Here is an 8,008-nt window from a genome sequence, read left to right as displayed (position 1 = left end):
TCCCACCCGCCTAAACTTTGTGCTAGCGATGCCCATAATGGCTCTGCTAACTCTGGCATTGGGACCAAGCTGAGGGGACGTCATGAGCTCCAAACCCACTGGTGTCCATCCCTTGGTGCAAAGACCAAACTTGACACCCGTGAGCAAACGAGCGGGGAGTGGGTTTATTCGATTTTCGTCAAAAAGTGTATATTTGATACAGTCGATTATACCTACTATCTAGTTGGATTCTGGTGATACAAGCTGTTTTTGACCCAAGTTCAGCATGGTTGATACAGGGAGAATCAACCCTTGGATCATAAGTTTTTCAATGGAAAAAATATGTTTTTTGCATTGCCAAGAAAAAACTATATGTATGTCGGATTCTCGCCATTAATAAGCCAATTTTTTTACTAAAAAAGGTATGTAGATCACATCCGGGATTCATTTTGACCAATAATAATAATAATAAATAAATTTTGTTAATTTGTTTGTACGTACAAAAGCTAATTTTAACCCCTTAAAAAATAATAAAAATGTGCTACTAATAAACTGGGTTCAGAATCAGGTCTACGTTAGACTAAGCTTGGTTCAATGAGTAATTGTGATAGGCCTTAAGAGTATGGCTCAAGTCCATCTGGTTGTCTTACCTGTGTTTTGAATCCTACTTTGAACCTGGTTCCCAGAGGACTGGGCCAAGTCTCGAATACATTGTTGGCAAACTTTTTCTACCAACGCGGGGCTCCACATGGTTGGTAGGAGCTGTCAATGCAGTCTCCTTGTGATGATACATTGCAGGTTCAAAACCCAGTGGTACGTTGAATAAAAACTGGTGAGGGTCTGCCTAACCCAGCTTTCACAAAAAAAAAAAAAACTTTTTCGAGTCAGCTCATCACTTGGCTGAGTGAACTTAGATTGACATATATAGGGTGCATTTGGAAGATAGAAAAATTCTCATAAGAAAAGAAAGTTTTGCTTATGAAAGTTTTTAATAGGAAAAGTTTTTCAAAAGAAAGTTTTTGGATTGTTTGTGTAGCATGAGCAAAAACAATTGGAAAAATGTAAAAAAATGAGAGAGAGAGAGACTTGGCTGATCGTTATCGGTGTACCGGCTGATCGTTATCGGCCGAAAATCAATACACATCACCACTGAATCGGTTATTTTCCAATAAATATAAAAAATACAAAAAATAAATTTTAATATTTTTAAATATTATTTTAATGGCATATGTCACGTTCTGATTGTCACATAATTTATTATTATTATTTTTTAGCCGATACAGAACAATTCACTTGAGTATCGGTATCGGCCCCATACAGATGAATCGTTGGCCAAACGATTCAGAGTCGATACTGATACTGACAACATTGAGTCATACACTTTAGTATGTCTCTCACACATTATTTTAATATATCTTAATACTTTTTAATAAAAATATTATATACATATATATTAAAATAATTATTTCAAATATTTGGGATCCATCATTCAAAAGTATGGAGAAATTGATGAAGATGTAAATCATAGGATAAAGGTTGGGTGGATGAAATGGAAAAGTGCAACTGGAGTGCTGTGCGATCGTAGAATGCCATTGCGGTTGAAGGGAAAGTTTTATAGGACGACTATTAGACCCGCTTTACTATATGGTACGAAATGTTGGGTTGCCAAGAGACATCATATTCAAAAAATGAGTGTAGCTGAGATGCGGATGCTTAGATGGATGTGTGGAAATACAATAAAAGATAAGATTCGGAACGAGGTGATACGTAAAAAGGTAGGTGTTGCACCCATTGAAAATAAGATGCGAGAGAATCGTTTACGGTGGTTTGGACATATTCGGCGAAGGTCTAATGATGCTTCAGTTAGAAGGTTGGAGAAATGGGAAAATATATTAGTTAAAAGAGGTCGGGGTAGGCCTAGGAAGACTTGGATGAAGATGATAGGAAAGGATATGAATGCTTTGAACCTCACCGAGGACATGGCATTGGATAGAAATGATTGGAGGAAAAGAATTCATGTGGAAGACCCAAAATGAATTTCTTTTTTGGTTCATATGGCTGACCCCAATTGTTTTGGGATGAAGGCGTAGTTGTTGTTGTTGTACAAATAAAATTTTGTATTAACCGACCCCACCGCACATTTCACTGGTTGAGAATATGTATCGGACCCACCCTTACAGAGACACTGATCCCTGGTAAAATATGCGGTGATAATTAAATAGGAACAATTCTATTTAGGACCAACCTTTTACTAGTAATTTCAAAAGGACTACACTTTTCTGAAATTTCAGATATGCGCCAAAAGCTTTCTTAAAAACAATCAATTAGGAACCTTACGTCAACATTAGGGGTGTGGTTCGAACCCAGTAAGTCCAAACCTGGATCTGAGTTTAAGGTTTTAGTAATAGATCCTAACCTGGGTCCAATAAAGATCATGAACCGGATATACATATATAATTTTTTATGGATCTTAATTGGAACTCGGGTTGAACTCTAGTTTAGTATAAAATTTCATAAACCATACTCGGCTCCATATACTAATCAGACTCTTTAGGTGGGACCCAATTCTAATTGGGCCTCCTTTATTATCAACCCTATAGGGTTTGGTACAAGTTAGGCCCGGGTCAAACCCTACCCATTGACACCCTTTTCTTTTGTTGTTTATTTTATTGTTTCTGAAAATTGAAAAGTACTCACTTATTGAAAAATAAATAAACAAACAGTTTAAACTCTTAACAATGAAGGCCACTGTTGTAATTTGACTTGTGATTTTACTTGAGTTAAAAGACAATAATAAATGAAGGCTCTTGTTTGGCAGCCTGAGGCTTGTATTTGTAATTAGGAGTACAAAGGTCGGCCTTAAATGAAAATTTTCCAATTAAAATATAACAAATTATTGGTGGTAGGGATGCACACGAGCCGAGCTCGGGCATGTTCAAGGTTGGCTCGCCCACTTAAAATAGGGGATTAGGCTCGGTTCGAGCTTGCTCGAGCCAAACCATTGTGTTCAAGATCCTCGTATCGAGATCAGGCTGAGCCTGAACCACTGGTGTTCAAGCTTGGCTCATGTCGAGCTCGCCTTGTTCATGCTAGAGGCAGCAGGGCTGGGGTTGGATGCGACAATGCACAAACACATAGAAAGAAGAAGAGGGTAATGGGTGGCATGGGATCAAATTATGTACTCTGACCATTCCACAATAAAGGAGGTATGATCCATACTCTCGTTGTTTTTCATTAGGTGCGCTCTCCCGCTGATGAGCTTAGCCGAGTTGCCGACAACGATGGTTCTTGGCAGAGGGATTCGATCCTGGGCCTTCAGCTTCAGCTTGACACATGAGCCTACTTGCCACATGAGATACCACCTCGGTGGTAGTTAGGATTCATAAGTGCCAAACCCCTTCATTAATGAGACTAAGGGCTCTTGCTTGTCTTTTGTTCAGGCCCTTCATGGTCCGAGAACAAATCTAGTCCGTCCCTTCTTAAGATGGACGGCCGATACTTGCTAAACTTCGATGACACGTGAGAAGATAAGATAAAGCCACCAGCATTACTACAACGGGTAAATTTTTAAACGTCGCCCGACTATTCTAGGGAGCAGCAAAGCGTCAGTCTTAACAGGGGACCACGAAAAGAGAACACCGCACCCCTCCTATTTGATCCATCCCTTCAGACGGTTAGGGTTTCTAATGAACCAGATCTTCCATCAGCCAACTTCGGTACGAAGAGGTATCTTGACTCCTCATCTCGTTTCTCTTCGATTAGATGGCGATTGATGCTTCACCTTCTTGCTTTTTGAGGTTTTCAGTGATGATTTTATTGGTCTTCTATTCCTAGACTAATAAATATTTGTTTTCCCTCATTTAGACGAATTATTTCAGTGGGGTGTGCTTTTTTTCTTGTTAATAACTCGGATTATGTTCATTAGTTTGAGTATTAATTGGCTAGAGAGACGTATTGGTGGTACAAAATTGGGTTATACTGCAAATTTATGTCAAGCTAAAAGTTTTTTTTGGTATTTTTTTATGCCATTGTAAGTTTTCAGAAGTGTGATCTTTTTGTTTGTGATGAATATTAGTTCATACGGTCGGATGGTGGTAATCCTAATACTGGGAAGAGAGGCAAACACACTGCTCTTCTCTTTTGCATTGTTCATTATGAGCAGACATAGCTGCAATTAATGTTCTGCATAGAGAAAATGAAGGTTGAAACAGAAAGTTGCGTGCCTTTTCTCCTAGTTTGCTTGATCCTTGTCAGCTTGTATAGTGGGGGTCCTAAAAGTCCTTGCTTTGATTGAAGATATGACTGTGATTTTCTTGTTGCTTTGTTTATTTCAGTGGACTTAAATAAATCCTTGTCGTAATTTTTTTTAAGGCTGTAAAAAAAAACTTTTTCTTTGTATTTGGTGAGAAATTCACGTAGGGTGCTCACTATCTCACTGTGTTTGTAGCTTGGTGAGTTCAGCAACCATTGGATCCATATCATTTTGTAGTTAACAAAATCACCAGGGATTGAGTCAAACAGTTTGTGACAAACATTCTCAGATAGTTCACCATCCAAGTTCACCAACAAAGCATCTGCGTCTTGAGTCACATTCTTTCTGAATCTATGAAGGCTGACTGTTGTTAATCACCCAAAGAGAAATATTCGTACTGTTGCAGATAAGGATGTTAGAACTATAAACACGTTTAGATTCTATACTGCATATTATTGATTCATTCTCTTATTTGTTCAATTTAAGTTGACTATTTTTTGTGAGGTGTTTCTCTTTCAAAGCTAGACAGTTAGGGTAATCTTGCTCTGCACTACTGATCCCCTGCTTCAAAAGCAAATTCTTCTCCAACTCATGTTCCTACCTAGAATTGTTCCTCGACAAATGGGCGTGTGCTGTCACTGTCCTATAAATTCTTGTTTAGCCAGCTCAGCCACTTGCTTTTATGCTTTAACATAAAAAGAGAGTGCATGATAGGATATTTTGTTATTTTCCACTCAAAAAAATGTTACTTGCAGGCATAATTGAAAGCTTTCAATTGCCAATGGAGGCCTACAGTGCATAGTTATATAGAGATCTGCAAGCTTGCATGTGTATTCATTCACACAAACATGTATAATCAGTTGTATTAGCAAAAATTATCAGATCACACTCATATAGATGTGCACGGTATAAGATAGAGAAGAGAGAATGTTGAGCAGCAATGGATGCTCCAATAACTCATATATATGGGCAAGGGCATGTGTGGGTGTATGTCAGTTGTCAACTTCCAAGGTGATATACACATCATCAGAATACAAATAATAAATAATGTTATAAATGACATTTCCCCCATAAATACTGCACCCATGATGGTGACATGAAAGCATTATGTTAAATTTATTAGGGTATAAAACTTGTTTATGTTCACACATGCAATTATAGGCTGAGCTAATTGTATTAGTGTCTATAATTGATTTATTTTGTAATACAGGATCTTAAGGTTGCACAAGCTATTGAAAAATAAATCCAAGCACCAAAAATATTCTTTTTGATACAGGATCTTAAGATTGCATGTGTGAACTTTCTATGCTATTATATGTTGAAAATATCCGAATTCATGTGCCTTGGAAATTTGACCATATTTAGTTTCTTCTGTCCAGATACATGTTGGTGTATGGAATGGTTTTCACTTGCTAGAATGACCTGCAAATATGGCTGCTGATGTAACTGGGTTGCAAAATGTACTTTCATTACTATTAACTAATGTTGTTGCTGGCTTCAGGGGTGATGGTTCTTTTGTCTTGGCCTTGTGCTGGCTGTTGTTGCTTATAAATGGTTCTATCTTACCCTATGTTTCCTTTTCCAAGAGTGGTCCATCCATCATTTGGCTCGTGTAGTTGCACAAGTTTTACCACTATTATCCCTGTGGATTCTGACTCTCCAAGGGACTCTTAGAGACATCTATCTCTTCCATTATTTGGTATATAGATATGTGGGATGTAAAGATCATAAGATTTTCAGGTTTCTGGTAGTGCCAGCCCTGGAGGTATCATATGTTATTCCTAAGCTTGGAGCTCATCCCTTGGGGTCCTTCAGCAGAGCTCGCTGATTCTGGATATAGGAGCTGTGCAATGTCATATTGATAAACACTCTCAAGAATTCCCTGTTTCAACTGAAGACACTATTCTTTTGGCAAATTAATCCTGGAGCTAGCATTAATGACTCGTTCTGTAGACCCAGAATCTGTTAAGAATGTGTTCTTGTCTGCAATTCACTTTGCTACCTGTAGTGACTCGTGCCCTCCTTTTCTTGATGACTTAAAATTATCAGCCCAGGAGCAAGTGGAGTACATGCTAGTAGAAGATGAAGATGCACCCTTATTTATGGATGATGATAATGTGAAATCCGAAATCAGGACTTGTCTTTCAAAGATTTTCTCCTTGTTTGAGGTGCAAGTGAGTTCACTGTTATTACAGTCCAATGATTCAGTGGAAGTAGCTCAGAAGATAGCCTTGAAGAGTCTAACAGACCTTGAATGGATGTGTAATATTCTTCCGAAGCTGGATCTAATGAAGGATTTTGTAAGTAGTTGGTTATGCATTTCAGACTGTGTTTTAACTGTTCTTCAGAAGGATAGTCTTGATTCCTGCTTATGGGAGTTCAAGCTAAAGCTCTTAGAAGTTGTAGGAAAAGTGTTGGAAGCTATAGGGTATGGGAATGTTGTTCTTCCAGCACCCGCCCGTGTACGCATGCTGAAGATTTGGCTCCCACATATAAGGAAGTGGAAGCTCTTACTAGATCTTCAGGATAGCAACAACCAGTTATTTTTGTACAGGATTGATTCTGACCTTTGTCACAACATTGAAGCTGCAATAGTTTCGCTTGTGTTGGCATTGCCATCTAATGATCAAGCTGACATTTTATCAGATTGGTTGAGCACTGAGAAAGCAAAGTATCCTGATTTAAGTGAAGCATTTGAGCTTTGGTGTTACAGGTCCAAGGCCGCGAAAAGAAGATGTGCGGTGGGTTTGAATGGTGCTGGAACTGCACCACCATAAGCCATTGATGGTATTTCTTAAGCCACTCTTTCATGTTGATTCTTGTGCCTATTGTGTAGTTACCATCATGTGTTGATGATTCTTGAGCCTATTGTGTAGTTACCAATGTGGGGAGCATCATGGAAGCAAAACAGGGAATGCTGTGCTTAAGAAATAGGACATGAGCAGTACAAATTGTTAAGCTTTCACTGCTTGGTGGCTGAGAGAATCCATCAGAATTTTGAAAAAAAAATCATTCCACAGGAAATGTTGGGCATGTTGAGGAAGCAATCTTCCGAGGAAGTTGAGGTTCCGCCACTGGGTTCTATGCCCTTTGGAAGCCTAGCCATGGTTCTTCCTCTTTTCTGTTGTTGGGAGTCTTGTTTCTGCCACAAAGTGCTCCTTTTAGCTGATACAGTGTAGTAGTAATCACGTTTATCAGGTGATAATGTTATTGTAAGATGGGAAAGATTGTTGATTCTGCCAATCTTGTGGTGTTCCAGTGAATGTTTTGTACCAACTGGACCATATCTGTTCCTGTCACTACGACATGGCTACAGGCACAAATTGCATGATTTTCAGTACATTCTTTTAAACCTACCTTTGAAGATTCAGGTATCAGGTACGGTATACGGTATCTTGGCAGCATTTTCATGTTTGCAATACATTCAGTTGACTATTGGTTTCTTAAATTGTGGAGATTTCATGGATATCCCAGTGCTTCATTGGTCAATGTAAGGCTTTTTTTCTGTGAATTGTTAGTCTGTTTTTATTGTGTTGTCTGACCAATGAAACTTCCATCTTATACGGTTAGTAGTTTTTGTGTGCACAAAGAACATAATTAGGTTATGTTACCCAAGTTGGTATGTAGTTGGGCTGACTGTGGGACTTTGATCCACAAAAGCCAAAGTCCAGTCCCTAAACTGTAGGGCATTAAGTTGATCTGAAGATTCTGAACAACAAGTTTCAATTGTAGACCGTGTATATTGTATTTCCTGATTCCTCTATAACTTTTGTTATA

The 8,008-nt window shown here is 38.5% G+C and overlaps 1 long non-coding RNA gene across 1 annotated transcript; it reads left to right on the top strand.

Moving 5' to 3' along the window:
* Positions 1-6,545: 6,545 nt before the first annotated feature.
* Positions 6,546-7,737, top strand: LOC149836158 (uncharacterized). Its single transcript, XR_016432680.1, has 2 exons — positions 6,546-7,018; positions 7,108-7,737. It is a non-coding gene; the product is annotated as an uncharacterized LOC149836158 (long non-coding RNA).
* Positions 7,738-8,008: the final 271 nt, after the last annotated feature.

Source organism: Nuphar pumila, chromosome 6 (genome assembly GCF_984573655.1).
Source record: "Nuphar pumila chromosome 6, dmNupPumi1.hap1.1, whole genome shotgun sequence".
Lineage (NCBI taxonomy): Eukaryota > Viridiplantae > Streptophyta > Magnoliopsida > Nymphaeales > Nymphaeaceae > Nuphar > Nuphar pumila.
Note: the sequence above shows the minus strand (reverse complement) of the source record. Positions and strands in the feature narration are given on the sequence as shown.